The 18,065-nt window shown below is 35.8% G+C and overlaps 1 protein-coding gene across 2 annotated transcripts in view; it reads left to right on the forward strand.

Annotated features, from left to right (window-relative positions):
- Positions 1-18,065, forward strand: part of LOC141439481 (neurotrimin-like) — a 161,345-nt gene that overhangs the window by 33,653 nt on the left and 109,627 nt on the right. The gene's annotated exons all lie outside the window — the stretch shown is intronic.

Below are 18,065 nucleotides of genomic sequence, written 5' to 3' on the forward strand. Positions count from 1 at the left end.
TATCATTTTTTTTTCTGGCCTCAATAGCCATCAGTTACTAAATAACGAAATTTAATTTCTTCAAAAAAGCTATAATAAAAATAAAAAATCAGTTTTCTCTTACTGAATCCTCCTGATGCATTAAAAATTCACTTGTCTGCGCTTCCAATTCAGTGACAGATTAGCCGAGCTATTATTTGTGTTCGCCATTGACAACTGCAATTCGTTATTTTCTTCCAAGCGTGTTTTTTGTGCAAAAAGGTTTCCATTTCTGCGGCGTAAAAAGGTCAGTAAAATTATATATTCAGGTCACAGTGGCAATTTATAAGCAATGGATTTATGAATAATAGCTCGGAGGTCCTCACAAAGAGTTTTACGTTTATGATTTTGAAAGTTTATGAAGTGTAATCTGGAGCGTCATCATTGTTTTATGCTCCTGGAAGATTACCAATTTGTGGAAGTATTCCTTGGTTACGGACGTGAGCTGGCGTTTGATGGGTTTTAATTATTTTATTGCTCTCTGTGGCACTTTTGGTGTCAGTTGCTTATAGACTCTCCTGTTTGGTTTACATTGTGTTAAACTAGTTACGATGTAATAGGCCCGTTTTACAATTTATAGCCTGCAATGAATAAATTGTACTGAGATGACAGCTGTCAAAACGGGCCTATTACATCGTAATTAGTTTAATATGGTGATTAATTTGAGAAAAAAATTACGTAATATCCATTTCCCTCAATTAAGTATTTGTAACTTTGTACAAAAAGTCGAGGCATTTTTTAAACTTATTATGAAAGTTGATTGTAATTTTTACAAGCTTTTTTTAACTCCACGTGTATGTGTGTACGAGTATATGTAGATATGGTCAATACACTTTAATTCATGAACCACCATGGAATCATTTCACAGTAAGCGTCATAGTGAAATCGCAATAATTAACAAGGAAAATCGTAATGGTTTGTCCCTTTGAAAAGGTTCCATAGTGGCTCACAAATTAAAGTCCTTGACCGTATGTCCTGAAAATTTGAAAACCATTTCTAGCTTTCGATTTGGTATATTTATGTAAGACCCGATGACAATTACAATAATTTGGTAGTTTGTCAAGACGTGTTCTCGTGTTTTATTTAATAAATTCCGTTTTCTTTCGAATCAGTGCATTTTATTCAGTCTATAAAATTAGTGCAACAACAACAATTCGCTATATGGTCCTTCGAACCGGATGAAGAAAACAACACGAGAACACCTTTTGACATAAAAAACGTTCTGTTTGGTGTTGCCAACAGTAGTGACAATCAAGTGGTCCGGCCAGGATCATCTCCGCAGGACGGAACTCCTCAACGGTAGATGGCATCAAATTGAAAATTGGTGTAAAAATCTAGTTTGGATGACAATGCAGATACGGTGATCAAAAATTACAGTCAACAAAAAACTCAAATATTATTGAATATTCGCTCGATTTTATTGAAAATTTGCACTTTAAAGTTGAATATTTCGTAAATATAATATCACTGAATCGAAAAATTGTTTTAGCAAACCCCTAATGGTTTTAAAAGACCTATCCAACGATACCCAACACTATAGGGTTGGATGAGAAAAAAAATCACCCCCCATTTTACGTCTATGGGAGGTACCCTAAAAATAAACTTTTTTTAATTTTTTATTGTACCATTTTGTCGGCATAGTTTACATATACAGTGGTGGCCACGTAATTAAGAACGATTTGAAGTTCCAGATTATTTTAAACTAAATCATGTCATGTGTAGTCGTGGGTCCTTCTTAGAAGTAACTAGTTACGTTATGAAATAGCCACATGAATAGAGCAAACGGGATTTAGAATAAAGAATAAAATTACTGTCATTTTTTTTTCAAATTTTGTTTTTATTCTCTTTAGTAACAAATTCAAATAGTAATGAAGCTGGACAAATAATTAAGAACGATTTATTGAACGGTTCGAAAGTTTTTTTATTTGAAACTTAGATTAACTAAATCACACTAACGTGAAGTTTGTACAGAAAAAAAGCAATGTAATACATTTTAACTAAAATTAATAGTTAGTAGCATGTCCACGGCTTTTTATTACTGCCTTACACCGGCGAGGCATTGAATCTATCAATTTTTGACATTTGCAAAAGAGAGATAGAGTTCCATTCTTCTAAGAATACGTCATACAGTTCTCTTAAATTGCCACACTGTCGATTTGAAACTTTTTTCTTGACTTCGCACCAAAGATGCTCTATTGCTCTAAGATCGGGGCTGTTGGCTGGCCAATCTAAGACAGAAACTGATTGCGATGTGAGGAATTCCTTAACGGTAAGTATGCTTGGGATCATTGTCGTGCTGGAATGTCCAAATAACCGGAAGCACGCCTTCAGCATATGGTAACATTGTTTCTTCCAGTATGTTTTTGTATTGAAATTGATCCATGTTTCCTTCTATCAGCCTAACAGGTCCAACACCATGTCCAGAAAAACATCCCCAAATTTTTACATTTCCCCCGCCATGCTTTAAAGTTACTTTTGTGTACTTTGGGTCGGATGCTTTATTTGGAGGCCGTTTTACATATCGTTTGCCATCAGAACATACCCTATTTATTTTTGTCTCGTCAGAAAAAAGAACGTTTATCCACTGTCTGACTGTCCAGTTTTCATATCTTCTTGCAAATGCAAGCCGGGCTTGCCTATGACACCGTTTCAACATAGGCACCTTCCTTGCTATCCTTCCGTGCAACTTTTCTTCCACCATACGCATTCGAATACTGCGTGCCGAGATTGCTGAAGGGTTGTTTTCGCCAAAATATTCTTTTCTCAACTCATTAGACCCTTTAAAAGAATTTTGTTTTGCCAAACGAACGATATTTCGATCATCTCGACGAGATGACTTTCTTTGTCTAGGTACACGCGGAACATTTGAAGTAGTTTGATACGTAGCAAAATGCTTTATGGCGTGGAAAACCATAGTTTTTAACATTGCAGATGATCGGCTATGTGTTTATACGACCAATTCTTGTCGCGAAGTTTTAGTATTACTTTTCTTGTAGATTTATCACAACTTTTATTTTTCCCCGTTGTTTTTATATGAAGCAATCGCCTTTAAGACTTTTACGGCACTAAATGGCGCCAAAATTATTCAAATAATAACTTAAAACCACAAAGCGGCGGTCCGTTCTCTATTTAAATTTGAATAAAAAATAAACTATTCAGCGTTCTTAATTATATGACCAGCCAGTAAGTAGTAATACTAGGTTTAGATGTAATATATAAAGTTTATCTATTTATTTTTTAGCCAATTATATGTATAAATGAATTTACCACTAGTAAGGAAAAGTTTTACGATACCGAGAGAAGTACAAAAATATACATACAGTTAGTAACACTTGTCAGTTTGAAAAAATCTTCTCTATAAAAAATCGTTCTTAATTATATGACCACAACTGTATATCCGTGCAAAATTACAGCTTTCTAGCATTGATAGTCCCTGAGCAAAGCCGCGGACGGACAGACAGACAGACAGACATGGCGAAACTATAAGGGTTCCGTTTTTGCCATTTTGGCTCCGGAACCCTAAAAATGAAGTCAGTTCAACTTAATCATTACGCTCAGTTTTAAGCAGACGGTGTAAAAACTAAAATAAATGAGTCAGAGTAGATTTACCACGATTATAATAAATGAGAGAACAGGTTGCTTTAAGAATTTCTTTGTAAAATGTTATTCTTTTTCTTAGAAAGATTAAATGATGGGTAGTTAGTTCTACGAGCATTTCAACCGCTATCAGTTTCCTGTCGCTTACACTGAAGAAATGAGTCAGGTAGAATGGAAAGATTTTATAAAACAACTAGCTGTTGCCCGCGGCTTCGCCCCCGTTCCAGTTTTATAGGGTTCCGTAGCCAAAATGGCAAAAACGGAACCCTTATAGTTTCGAAAATAATATATTAACTGAAATATGGATGCACAGAAAAACCAGAAAAATGAGACCAGCGCTGGGAATTGAACCCAGGTCCTCGGCATTCCGTGCCACGTGCTATACCACTACACCAGCACTGGACAGTGACAGAGACACGAATTTCTCCTATGCACCACATATCTCAGCTTGTTTGTTTTCTTATTTAGTCACTTAAGCAGCGACACTAGCGACGTCTATGCTGTAGCCCTCATCGAGAAACTTTCAGCACCCCATCGGAACCAACCGCTCACCCGGACAAGAGATGTCGCTACTAAGCACTCAATTTAAGATTGATTTCAGACTCCAAAAATCAACCTAATAGTTTCGCCATGTCTGTCTGTCTGTCCGTCCGCGGATTTGCTCAGGGACTATCAATGCTAGAAAAGCTGTAATTTTGCACGTTTATATATGTAAACATGCCGACAAAATGGTGAGATCAAAAAATTTAAAGACCATGACGTAAAGTGGGGGTATATTGCTTCTTCGAATAATGTTAAAAGTGTAATAAAAAAAACTAAAAAAAATAAAAGTTGCTGAGCTAATGTTCAGTTTGACTAGTATGATATTCTATATTTCAATTATTTACTCGTATTTTACAGGCCACACCCGCTATATGTACTTACTTAGTGGCATATTACAAGCGTGCCTTAAAATGTCAAGGCCAAGTTTGCCCACTACTCTTGTATAATCTGTCCTCCTAACGAGTTTTGTAAACAATTTCGATTACATCACATCACACTGTAAACTGCTACCAGCTTATCAATTCAGGTGGCTAAATCTGAAATTGAAGTAGCCTCGTACTAACTTTTCAATCCCGCTTGTGAGTGGCGCCCTCGTGAAGTGTAAACGTAAGTTTGTAGCTCTTTACCCATGTTATGACCGAGCGATTAGTTCAGAAGTGGGGTTATATAAGTTATTAGTTTAGAGTGGCTAAGATTTATTATGATTGTTTTTGGATTCTAAAGCAACTTGTTGAATTTGCATAAAGTGGATCTGGGTGTTAGTAGTTTACTAACAGAATTAGAGCTTTTGCACGGTGTAAATTAGATTAAATTAGGAGTGTTTCAGCCCAATAATATAACAATTAAAGTCAAAGCCAATATATATTTATTCAACTTAATTAGGCTAATAACAAGCACTTATGAATGTCAAAAAATCTACCACCGGTTCGAAAAAACCTGTGTTGAGAAGAGTCCGGCAAAAAACTCAACGAGGTATATTATTTTGTATATCAATCTTTTTTTATATAAAAGAGGGGAAAACGAGCGTGTGGGTCACCTGATGGGAAGCAATCACCGCCGCCCATGGACACCTGCCAACACGAGGGGTATCACAGGTGCGTTGCTCTTCGAGAGACTGATAGGCTCGTTTTTTTAAAAGATCAAATCAAATCTTATTTCTATGATGTCTTCAAGAATTTTCGTGGAACTGTGAACCATTTCTCAGTCTACATTTATTTGAACTGCTAAAACTTTATGAACTTCATCTATTTGTTAACCCCCGACGCAAAAAGAGGGGTGTTATAAGTTTGAAGAAGTGTGTCTGCTCGCGGCACCGTAGCTCTTAAATGGGTAGACCGATTTGAACGCGGTTTTTTTTATTTGAAGACAGGTTTTCTGGCAACGATTCTTAGATATGTTTTATCAAAATCGGTTTAGTCGGTTTTGAGATATTGAACTTTAAAGTGACAAAGGCGGGGGTTTTCCAACTTTCTTTTGGTTTGGTTATTATAAATCTGCAGTCAGAATAAAAGTAGGTATAAGTGATTACCCATACATTGCCCACCCAAGTACATCAAAGTTTGTCAATTGTGTTTTGTTTCTTTTCTTTTGTACAATAAAGTCAAAGTCAAAGTCAAAATATCTTTATTCAATTTAGGCTTAACAAGCACTTATGAATGTCAAAAAAAATCTACCACCGGTTCGGATAAACCTCTGTTGAGAAGAATCCGGCAAGTAACTCAACGAGGTGTATTTTTTTACATACATACATTAACATTGTAGTTGTTTACGAGTTACATTTCTATTGTTTAAAATCGTTCGTGGCAACCATCTTTAATGCTTTTTGAGTTTCTAGGAGAAAGAAAAGGGCCAAATGGAAGGATTAAAGGACATTTTGACAGCTCCAGGTAAAATACAATACTGAAATAGAAATAAACAAGGAATAAAGAATCAAACTCGATATGAAGAAAGTCTGAAGCGTACCCTCGCATCAGACATAATAGCACTCAACAAAAAGAAGCTACTTACGCAGTAGCTGTTGAGTAGCTGCTTACGTTAAATCTCCTAATGATTTTCCTGTTTATTCGAAATAAGATTTTTCCTTGTAAATTGCAGAGTGGTGTTACTCATGTTACCAAAATAATGGGAAGTGTTTTAAGGGGTTCTTTTGTTTTGACTTCGAGATAAGTGGGAGTTCAGATAGATACTTACATTTGTCACTCAGTCTGAGTTTGATTATGGCGATACACTACAAATATATTTTTATTCAAACTTTTTGCTTGTTGCATGTACGAAAATGTCTAGTCACATTTTTTTTAATTAAGATTTTAATCTCAAAATGTAGAGCTCGCAAAGTACTATGACTTACCATTGAATGAAATAACTTAACAAGCTTTTTTTGCTGACTGTACTTTTTGTTGAATGTACTTGCATTGTCACCCAAACTACATTTTGCATTCTAAATTTCAAGTCGATGCTATTAACCGTTGATGAGTTCCGTCCTGCGGAGACGTTCCTGGCTGGACTACCAGGATGTCACTACTAGATTATTGTATTGTCACGCGATTTACATAAATTTAAAATTTCAAGTCAATCTGATTAATGAAAGTTGGTCATTTAACTTGCAAGATTTTTGATTACTTACATACAGACAGACATACAACGGGACAGGTGAAACTAAATGAAAGCTTGTAATATGGAGTTACTTTCTTTATTCAAGGAGATAGGTACCAAAACAAAGAAAAATTGATGGAGATCTGAAAACAAAATATACCTATATTTTTTCTCTTTTAAAGAAATGGTAACCATAATAGTTGTTCGTGATGACTGCCTGTTACGTGATTCAATTTCATCGACTGCTACGCGTTACTACTCATTTAACTTCCCAGTGCTGGTCTCTTTTTCTGGTTTTTCTGTGCATCCATATCTCAGTTAGTGTAGAAATTCATGTGCGGAGTTACATTTGAAATTTACCACGAGCTTTGCGGTGAAGGAAAACATCGTGAGGAAACCTGCACAAACCTGCGAAGCAATTCAATGGTGTGTGTGAAGTTCCCAATCCGCACTGGGCCCGCGTGGGAACTATGGCCCAAGCCCTCTCATTCTGAAGGGAGGCCTGTGCCCTGCAGTGGGACGTATATAGGCTGGGATGATGATGATGATATCTCAGTTAGTAATTTCGATATGGTTTCACAGAAAAACCAGAAAAAGTAAAAGTAACAAAGGAGTTAAAATAAAAAATACAAAAAGACTCCAAAAAACTAATCATCATTTAACTTTCCTTGAATTCAAGTGTGGGTGCGCCTTCTATTTTTGTAAGAACCGCCAACTTTAAAGGTAGTTAGTAAAATCAGAGTAGAGGTTGCTTTCTTAGCGTAGGTGGAAGCATTATCTTACGGAAGAAGTGGCTTCATAAATAATACTCGTAATATTTGAACTCTGTATTAGCCACTAATTAGACATACGGATCTGAGACGTGGGCGCTAACGATGGGCCTCACGAGGAAGCTGAAAGTCACTCATAGGGCTATGGAGAGGGCTATACTCGGGGTTTCTCTGCGGGATAGAATCAGAAATTATGATATGCGCAGTAGAACTAAGGTTACCGACATAGCCCAAAGAATTGCGAAACTGAAGTGGCAGTGGGCGGGGCACATTGCTCGCAGGACTGATGGCCGATGGGGTCAGAAGGTTCTTGAATGGCGTCCGCGGACCGGGAGACGAGCTGTCGGTAGGCTTCCAACAAGATGGAGCGACGACCTGGTCAAGATCGCGGGATCGCGGTGGATGCAAAAAGCACAAGACAGGTCTGAGTGGAGAGCCTTGGGGGAGGCCTATGTCCAGCAGTGGACGTCTTTCGGCTGACATAATGACAGTCATGATGATTAGCCACTAATACAAACAATATATCGTTACATTAATATGATAGATACTTTAGTGTTCAATGATATTGTACCCGTTTTAAGACGTGAGTTATCCGATACAATATCATGTCAACCGACGGCCAAGACAAAATCTGTCAAGAGTATGGTATACCTTAGGTAAAAAACTTAAGAAGATCACTGGATGAAGGATGAGTGTTGTATGTGCACAGAATTGATATTATTATGGGACTGAAGTAATTTTTCGAATGTAGAAGAGGGGGTACGGATACCACAAATTTAATTGAATTAATTAGAAATGCCAGAAGCCAGCGTCAGAAACGTTAGGCAATACGACTTCGGGTCATCTTCTTAAGTTTTTACCTATAGCCACTTAGAAGAGACTAATATTAAGGGTTTCTCGTACAATATGCTAAGATCATAATGACCTTAGTTAATAGACTTATTAGTTCCAAAGCAGCCCAGTGAACTTAAACTTGTCGTCAGTTCGCCTGACTGATGCAAAGGGAAACTCCACAATGCCCAGGAAACTTGTTCGGCAAATATTCTCAAGTCGGTATTTAAGCTGAATCACGTCAAAGCGAAGTTTAATCGGGAATCTTCGGAGCACAGCGTAATTTATGGTTACCACTTACACTTTGAAGGAAAAAACTCTAAATAATGTAAATGTTTATGGGGTGTATTTGAATCTTAAGCACGAAAATTCGAAATCAAGGTATCGTTGATTTTTCAAAAAGAAAAACTTTGGAGTTTTATTTTAATTTCACTGCTTACAATAATTGCGAGTGGTGAAGACGACAAGGCAGACCAACAAAGAGAGGGCACGACGATAGATAGACGTTTGTTTTACTTTTACTATGGCGTATAAAATTTCATTGTTTACTTCATAAAATCCATAGCAAAAAGCATTTGCGTCCCAATCACCTACTGACTGACAAGACCATACTGTTAGCATTTTTAGTGTACAATATGTCCAAGCTGTTTTAATCTTGAATTGTATTGTTCAAATCACTGGGATATTCTCTTGTCAAGTATCATAAAAGTATAGCACTTTTTATTTTGAAAGTAAAATTTATGAGCTTAAAGTTTTCTGTTAATTTGTGTTTATTAGATACTATCTATTGCCCGCGGCTTCGCTCCCGCTGGAACGCCGTGTTTTTCTAAGTTTTCTTCGATTAAAAACCTTCTCCTGGCAATAACGAACACAACAAAATAAGAATAAGCGACATCGGCCCAGCCGTTCCCGAGTTTTGCGCTTAGCAATACATTTTAAGATTCATTTATATTTATATAGATAGATAAGTAGGGTTCAAAAAGATGAACATTGAGGTCAAAACACCTTCACAGTATAGTACCTTGTTACTGTGTGCCTTCTGGAATTTTTATACAAAGGTTCAAACATGCAGTGACAGCGACAAAGCCGTTAAAAGAAATCATATTTCCTAACTTCGTAATATTTAAAAAGATGCCTGGAAATGACCGCTGTGACATGATAAGGTCGCTAATTGCTGCCTTGTAATTTTTCTCTGAGGACCTCTATTTTTCATACCAGAGGTAGACATATTGTGGGATTTGTGGGGCTCAATAAAGAGCAATTGTATTCTACAGTATGATCAGGAAACGTGCCAGTTTTCCAGCTCCATATGACGTAATTTATAGCAAAAACCGTTTATCTCCTGATTTCCACATGTCAGGAATGACCAGCATACCTGCTAAAGCCAATTACATACCCTTAATCATGTCATTAACCTTTTTGCGGGGAACCGGGGGATTTTTACCCGTCAAGCTTGTAGTGATGGCGGGAACATTGTTAATTGAGATTTGGCTTGTTTCATAAACACTGGGGATTAAGGGGGTTTAGGAGCGAAGGTCGTTGACCTTATGTTTTATTGTTGTGCTGATGAAAACTTTTTGTTTTGGTTTCGTTTTTTGTTTTATTAATACAGCGTTTTTAATGAAGAATCTTGATAAATTGGTAATATCGAAGCTACCTTGGCGCCTGTTAATATTAAAATTAATCGGATAGGAGTGTGTAATGTTTTTCATAGCATCTATTTGGGAATTTTCATTTACCAATACAGAAATATTAGAATTTTAATCTGTCGAAATGTTCAGAACGTATAAAAACAATTATACATTATAAACGAATTCCCGAATATCTGAAATCATATTGACCAATTTGAATATTTGTGTTTTGCATATTTAAATATGTACATTAAATTCATGCACGTAATAATTAAAGTTCATAATAAACCACACAAACAATTTGTATACAAATCTATTCGGTCTTTTGACCTTATCCAACCTCCTTTCCTAGTGGCAGTTATCTTGGCTGCTATAAAAAAAAACCTAACATCTAAGGCTAAGACGCTGATAACTAGATTAATAGTTTATAAATAAAGTTTTGGACTAAGACACTGTTTCTCTTTCCATGTTTACTTGCAATACCTAAGTAAAAAAAGAACTGTAAAAAATTGACCCTCATTGCCAAAAATGACCTATTTCAAAACATTTGCGACTAAAATTATAAAAATACTCGTAAATGCAGAATGCTACATTCTGCAATAGTTGGTACATACCTGTAGCTAATTATAGGAAAATCTCATACGGGATCTTAGTTTAGTGCGATTTGCGTTGGGCCGTTTTTTAAACATTCTTAATATGCCTTTTAAACCCCAAAAAAGGTTAAGAGGGGTGGCAGAACTGATTAATCATCATAGTTAATATAAATAGTGAGATTGCGTGCGATGACTTGCCACTCGTCGGCTATGTTTAGCCGATACGGTAAGTGGGAAAAACTGTTAAACTTCCCGCAGTACCTATATTATAAAAGGACGCTAGCCCATATCGATGGTTTCTGCAATAGCCACCACCATATCAGTCGGAAGACCCACTGTTAAGGGGCTACCCGAGGTTTTCATCGATTTTTGACAAGTTTTGATTCGTATCTCCTACTTTTGCACTACAGATAGAATTATAATTCAATCGGCTATCGGTTCTCCAATCTTTTATCTCCATTTTTGTGTACCGGATTTCGAAAAAAATTAATACTTAATTTTGTATGATTTTTTTAAACATTGTCTGAAAAAAAAAACACCTTCGTATCTCTATTGACGTGAAAGATCGAACATATAAGAAATCAACATATTTAGGTTCGTCTTTGACGTCTCTAAAAACTGGTCGAGGGTTTTCATTTGAAACTAATTAACACAAAAGTTATGGCCAGAAAACCAGTTTTTTTGGCCTAAAATTGTTCAACTTTGATGCCAAATATCTAGAAGACAATGAACTTTGTAGTAAATATGGGATACTATATTGCTTATAGACGTTGTTGTTAATATAATAAGCTACAAAAAACATTACAAAACTAAGGAATTCAGATTGAAGGTCATTGGGGCATGGGATCCTCTTTAATAATTTCCCTCTTAGAACGCCGCGACTTCGAGGACTACACCTACCTAGGAAGGCCAACAGTCTAAGAACACAAGGACAAAAATAATTGTTTTTAATCCCACTTATACTATAAATGCAAAAGTTTGTAAGTCTGTTTGTTTGTTTGTTATTTCTTCATCACATCTGAACCGCTGAACCGATTTAGACGAAATTCTGTATACAGATAGTTTGAGTTCCGGGGAAGGACAAACGATAGTTTTTATCCCGGAAATGGCATAGTTACTGCGGGATGACGATAAACAAATTCGACGCAGACGAAGTCGCGGGTAACAGGCTAGTAAAAAATATATTTTCCGAAGTTTGTCTTTGTACTTTGCTTTGTTAACTGTCATTTTCATATTATTATGTTTTATGTACAATAAAGAGTTATACAATACAATACGATTACGTTAAAGTAATTTTGATACTTAATACATTTTTTGTTGCCACGTTTACAGTTTTTTTTATATTTTTGTCTTACGAACAGAGAGTGTGAAAGTCTTTGTTTATTTAAAATAATTTAAAAAGTCTTACGTTAGCCAACCGAAAAAAGAGACCAGGCTTATTAAAGTTAACAGAACCATGCAACAATGTTGTAAGAAGTATTAACAATAAATTCTAACCATTATGTTAATAATTCCTGAAAAAAATATAATTGTGTCACTTTCGACAAAAAACTTCAAATAGTTTTTTAAAATAGTTCATTCTATAAGATTGAACGAGCAAATTCTACAACCGTACCTACAGAACCCTCTATACCCACGACAAACCCGCGATTCACTTGAATTTTTCAAAAGCCAAATTAAAAAGGAACATTCTCGTCCATTTAATTCAAACAATGAGTTTGCACGTAATTATTTAATCACTCAAACCAGTTTTGAAAAGATTTTTTCCCTGTGCATTTCAAATTACGACCAAATTAATTAATATCATAAATTGTTTTCGGCGCCAGACAGGGTTGGCGCTGCGTCTTTTAATAAATGTCGCATTAAAATGTCAAATTTGACATTTTAAAAAGATTGTTTGCAGGGTTTTGAACAAAAGAAAACAGGAACACCTTAAATGATAGATAGAAGCTTTATTTTTCACAAAAAACATGGCTCTTTAATAAAATTCTAATAAAAACAAAATAATAAACTAAAAAAAAAGTAAACAAGTAAAATGAATGAAAAAACAGTTACAAAACAGAACCAAACAGACAGCGATAACACATTGTATAACAGGGAGCCATGTGATGAAATGAAGACACAGCGTCGACTCAGCACAATGCTGTGACAAGCCGTAGTGCTGATTTTCTTCATCTGTTTGTCTGTCAAGACCCTTTTGCTAGGAACATGTAGAGATATCAATTTGAAATTAATGTGGAATACTTAGATAATTATAGTAAGGTAATGGGAAATTTAGTTAAAAGGCCGTGGTAGCCTAGTACAAGCCCAATGTTTTCTGTTACTTAAAAGTTTATGGAAAATTTCAAGAGTAGTTTTGCATAACTACGAAAAACTGAGGGGTACGGTTCAGGTCAAATTTAAGTTTGTAGTTAAGTTCAGTCACGAGCGTTAATTTGGGACCCACTTAGGATTGAATATCTGTCATTTTGTATGACAATTCAAAGGATTTTTTTTGGGTCCCAAATTAACGCTCGTCGCCTTATCGCTGCCACTTTTTGTTTGAACTTTTGTATAAAATTGACAAAATGTTACAAGTCACAAGGCAATAAGTAAAATGTAAAGATGTCTTTGACCTCTACTATACAAGTCTGGGTTCGAATATTAGCTTGAGAATATACTTTTAAACCCCCTTGCAAAAAAAACGGGCACCTATTGTTTTTCAGATTTTTAGGCATTGAAGCTTAAAAAGTAAGCTTTCATGCACATAAAATATAAAAACTATAGGTGCCCGTTTTTTTTGCAAGGGGGTTTAATACCACTGTACAGTCACCAGCACCAATATCTGACGCAACAAGCGTGCATAAATATATGATACGACTCTATTTCTAGGGCCGGAAGGACGTGTCAGATATTTTTGCACGCTCCGCTGTGGCAGATATTAATGCTGGTGACTGTACTACCCCGGCTCTTTTCACACAACTTTTTGCAATCCTTCATTGCAATTGGCAACCCTAGCAATAACTGGGAAAATTAAAAGTGTGCCACCATTTTTATTTCATTCGCGATGCAATAAATGAAGACGCAATAAATTCAACGGTTTCATTTCGTTGCGTTCTAAGGAAATTAATTGCTTGAATAAATCCAGAGATAGGGTAATATCTGGAGAAAAGATTTTATGGAGATCTCAGGTTTAATAGTGGAGGGAGAGGGGGGGTATTTAAAGGGGAATTCGAAGTGAAGACTCCTATAGTCACTAACACCAATATCTGACATAACAAAGTTGCTTCGGTTGGAAGCGCATAGTTCAGTTATCGATAAATAATACCAAATATAACGAGTCGCTTTCGAAATCAAATATAATTGCTGTCCTCATCATTAAGATAATTATACATCGTGTTTGTCTTTATTTCCGTTAACTTTGTCACAGGGCTCCGTTGATTGATAGAAAGTACAGTCACCAGCACCAATATCTGACACAACAAGCGTCCATAAATATCTGATGCGACTTTATTTCTATTGCCGGTAGGACGTGTCAGATATTTTTGCGCGCTCCGCTGTGGCAGATAATGCATTTGACTGTACACTGAGATTCCTGTAGGTAAGCTACGAGTACAGCTTAAAAGTTCTTCAACTAAAGAGCGTGTCGTACACGCCTCGGATAAGGGTTCCGTAGCCATTACGAAAAAATCAAATAATATTTTTCTAAAAAATTCATATTGTGTACTGAATCTTCCAAGTTTAGGTATATTTTATACTTTAGGCGGCTATTTACTCTTAAACTACTAATAATTCTCAAGCGATCTTAGCCGTTATAGCTTTCCTTGTAAATTTGATATACCTATTTACTGTCATCCTGAATTTTTAAATTTTTCCACCCAACAGTTTATATTTTAGAGGGGGGGACGGGACACGCTCGATTTTAATGAAAATTTGCACTTTAAAGTTGAATATTTCGCAAACAGATCACTGAATAGAAAAATTGTCTTAGCAACCCTCCAATGGTTTTAAAAGACCTATTATCCAACGATATCGCACAATATAGGGTAAGTCGAGAAAAAAAAATCACCCCCACTTTACGTGTATGGGATTTTTTTTTACTTTTTTTTATTGTACCACTTTGTCGGCGTGACTGATGTATATTCATGTCAAATTACAGCTTTCTAGTACTAACGGTCTCTGAGCTTACCCGCGGACAGACATGGTGAAACTATAAGGGTTCCTAGTTGACTACGGAACCCTAAAAAACGGACCACTTGTAAGATCATTTTGTTGTTCGTCTGTTTTTTTACATGAAACTAACTGTTATTGACCCAAATCGGGCTTTTAAATGGGTCCCACTGAAAACCAGCGTTGTGGCTACTATTCAAGGGGTATTACTTGTTCAATGTTTTTTTTAATGTTTTCCTTCTCAGTATATTTTACCTTGTCTATCATATATGTGTAAATAAATCTGTCTCTTTCTATCTGTCCGTTTGTCAAGACACTTTTTCTCAGGAACGCATTTAGTTATGAAGCTGAAATTCATATTAAATATTCAAGTCTGCTACCACTTGAAACAGTTACAAACCCACGATCTTCTGCTTGTAAGGCCATAAATTAAACCACTAGGCCACTACCGCTGTAATAAATATTTGGATGCAATTTGCTAGAAAACCATTTAAAAACTTACCTCAGCATTCATTTCAATGACAACCCAAAGAAAAATGTACAGCTTAACAACTTCGAAGTTATTCCTTTTGATTCTGCGATAGAGTCAACATTTAAACACGATATAAAACGGCCGTAGCATTATCAATCTTCCGTTATCGGTGTAGAGTCGGGATTCGTAAAAGATGAGCAGATAAGCTTTTGTTGGACACGCAAGTTGGTTCCTGGGCCGTGATTTACGGGGGCATTGTGACAGCTTATTGAGACAGCGGTGTCACTTTATACAAAAGTCTTGCAATAATGCTAATATTAAAAATGTATTTTATTTTTCCTTTAATCAGTATACAATGTATGATATACCTCTGTATATTATAAAACTATGACGTAAATGACTGATAGATAACACACAACCAAAACAATTGGGACTAAGAAGAGACTTGATATTTAGTGGTAATATACTATTATACCATAGAGTCGTAATTCCGAACTATTCGCGAAACAGAAACCAACCAAATTCTTTAGCTGTAAGTAAAAAAGAAATGAAAATGAAAATAATATAGGTGGACTTAGAAACGGTACCTTAAACCGCAATATTTAAAAGTTCATCACAAAAGCTATTCCTTAAGCCTTCATAACACAAATTAGCTCTTTTAAATCAATAATACTAAAGTTAGTACTAACTTTAATGCGCAACTTCACAGAAAATGAACATCTTAGAATTTAGCCTGAAAAAAGGTTACTGTAACATTTTTAAAGCACATCGTTAGCTCAGACAACGTCGTCTAGTAACTGAAGACGAAGTTAACACGACTTCTTTCAAAGTAGACTTCAACATTCTACCTAGGATACCCTGTATTCACGTTTAAATTTAATATTATTATCCTGCAGGACAGTATCGGTTGTAATTTTCTCTTTGTACCTGTTTTCTGTATCGCTTACTATTTCTGGTGTACAATAGAGTAATTGTATTGTATTGTATCGGAACATTAAGCATAGTATATATTATTATATCTCAACTCAAATCTTTGTCTATCTGTATACCAAGTTCACACTGGTGCTCACAGCTGCTGTTATTACGTGACAAACAAAAAAACAGTTAAGCACCTTCTTAAACTTTCAAATTATTTATTTTGTAGGATAGAACATACACAGTGACACTTCTTTATATTTTTAAGCTGCATTCACACTGCGTTATTATTCCCCTGCAGTTAAACTTTAAGTTACGACTTAATTGGATGGTTATGTTGTTATTAATGTTAATTACCTACATTATCACATTCTGATACTTTTTTAAAACAAAATATGAGAGCCCAAATGTCAGCTTTACAGCAATACATTTTTCACTTCTTTATACATCATCATCATTAGCCACAAGATATCTATTTCATCCCATCCTAGCCTATGTACGTCCCACTGCTGGGCACAGGCCTCCTCTCAGAATGAGAGGGCTTGGGCCGTTGTTGTCAAGCGGGCCCAGTGCGGACTGGGAACTTCACACAAACCATTGAATTACTTCGCAGGTTTCTCCAGGTTTCTTCACGATGTTTTCCTACACTGTTAAAGTCGTGGTAAGTTTGAAATGTTATTTCGCACATGAATTTCGAAAAACTCAAAGGTGTGAGAAGGGATTTGAATCCACGATCCTCTCCTTGAGAGGCCATACGTCAAACCACTAGGCCACTACGGCTTAAACGAAGACGCCACCTGTATCCTCTGGTTCTGCATCCTGTAACTCTCGAGATGTTGCCAATCCATGGAATGCCTGCTTGACCTGAGTATAGATGTAATGAAACAGGTTTTTACACAGACCAAGTCAAAGTCAATCTTATCCCAGTGTCATAGTCAAAGTCAAAGTCAAAGTCAAAGTCAAAGTCAAAATATCTTTATCCAATTTAGGCTATAACAAGCACTTATGAATGTCAAAAAAAAAACTACCACCGGTTCGGAAAGTTCTTCTCTGTTGAGAAGAATTCGGCAAGAAACTCAACGAGGTATATTTTTTAAACAGATTTTCAATATTATTAAATGATATGTATACATCACAAGTATACAACACAACATAAAGACTTTGACATGGAAAAACTTTTCTCAATTTAACTATGCTACTCTCCCCCAATGGTTATCTGTCCTTCGAGCGATGTGGCCTGCCAATGACCAATTCAACTTACATATTCTTCGGCATCGGCAAACGCAGCATAGGACGACCACCAACGAGATGGATGACCTGGTTAGAGCCGCAGCTTCAAGGGGGATGCAGGCCGCTCCTAAGCAACTGGAGGTCTATTGGCAAGGTCTATGTCCAACAGTGGACGTCCTACAGCTGATACGTTGATGATGATGCTGATGTTGGTGATTACTCGTTCTTTGGCAAATTTCCGTAAAATTCAATTAAGAGCGTGTATACCTGCTGAGCTGGCAACGTTGCATTTTGTTAGTTTTTCTCGATTATTTCATAAAAATTGAATGAAAATTAAATATTGAAAAAAATGTAGTCAGTTAGAACTGTTCTTAATATATAAGTTAATGTGTCTACTGCAATAATTATTCGCGATAGACTTTAATTTTCTTTAAAAACCGTTAATAAACATTTCTTTGTTTTTAAAGAATATAAAAGTCTATTACGAAATTATTGCAGTAGACACATTAACTACTTATATATTACGTGATATTTATTTATTTATTTATATTAAGAACAGTTTTAACAGACCACATTTTTAATTTTCAATAATTTTTTATCGAATTATCGAGAAAAACTAACAAAATGCAACTTTCCCATCTCAGCAGGTATAAACGCTCAAACTTAAATACATCTATAAATAGTTTAATACCTTCTCTGAGAACAATTTCGCATGGCAAGGACG

The sequence above is a fragment of the Choristoneura fumiferana genome, chromosome 21, assembly GCF_025370935.1.
Source record: "Choristoneura fumiferana chromosome 21, NRCan_CFum_1, whole genome shotgun sequence".
Taxonomy (NCBI): Eukaryota; Metazoa; Arthropoda; class Insecta; order Lepidoptera; family Tortricidae; genus Choristoneura; species Choristoneura fumiferana.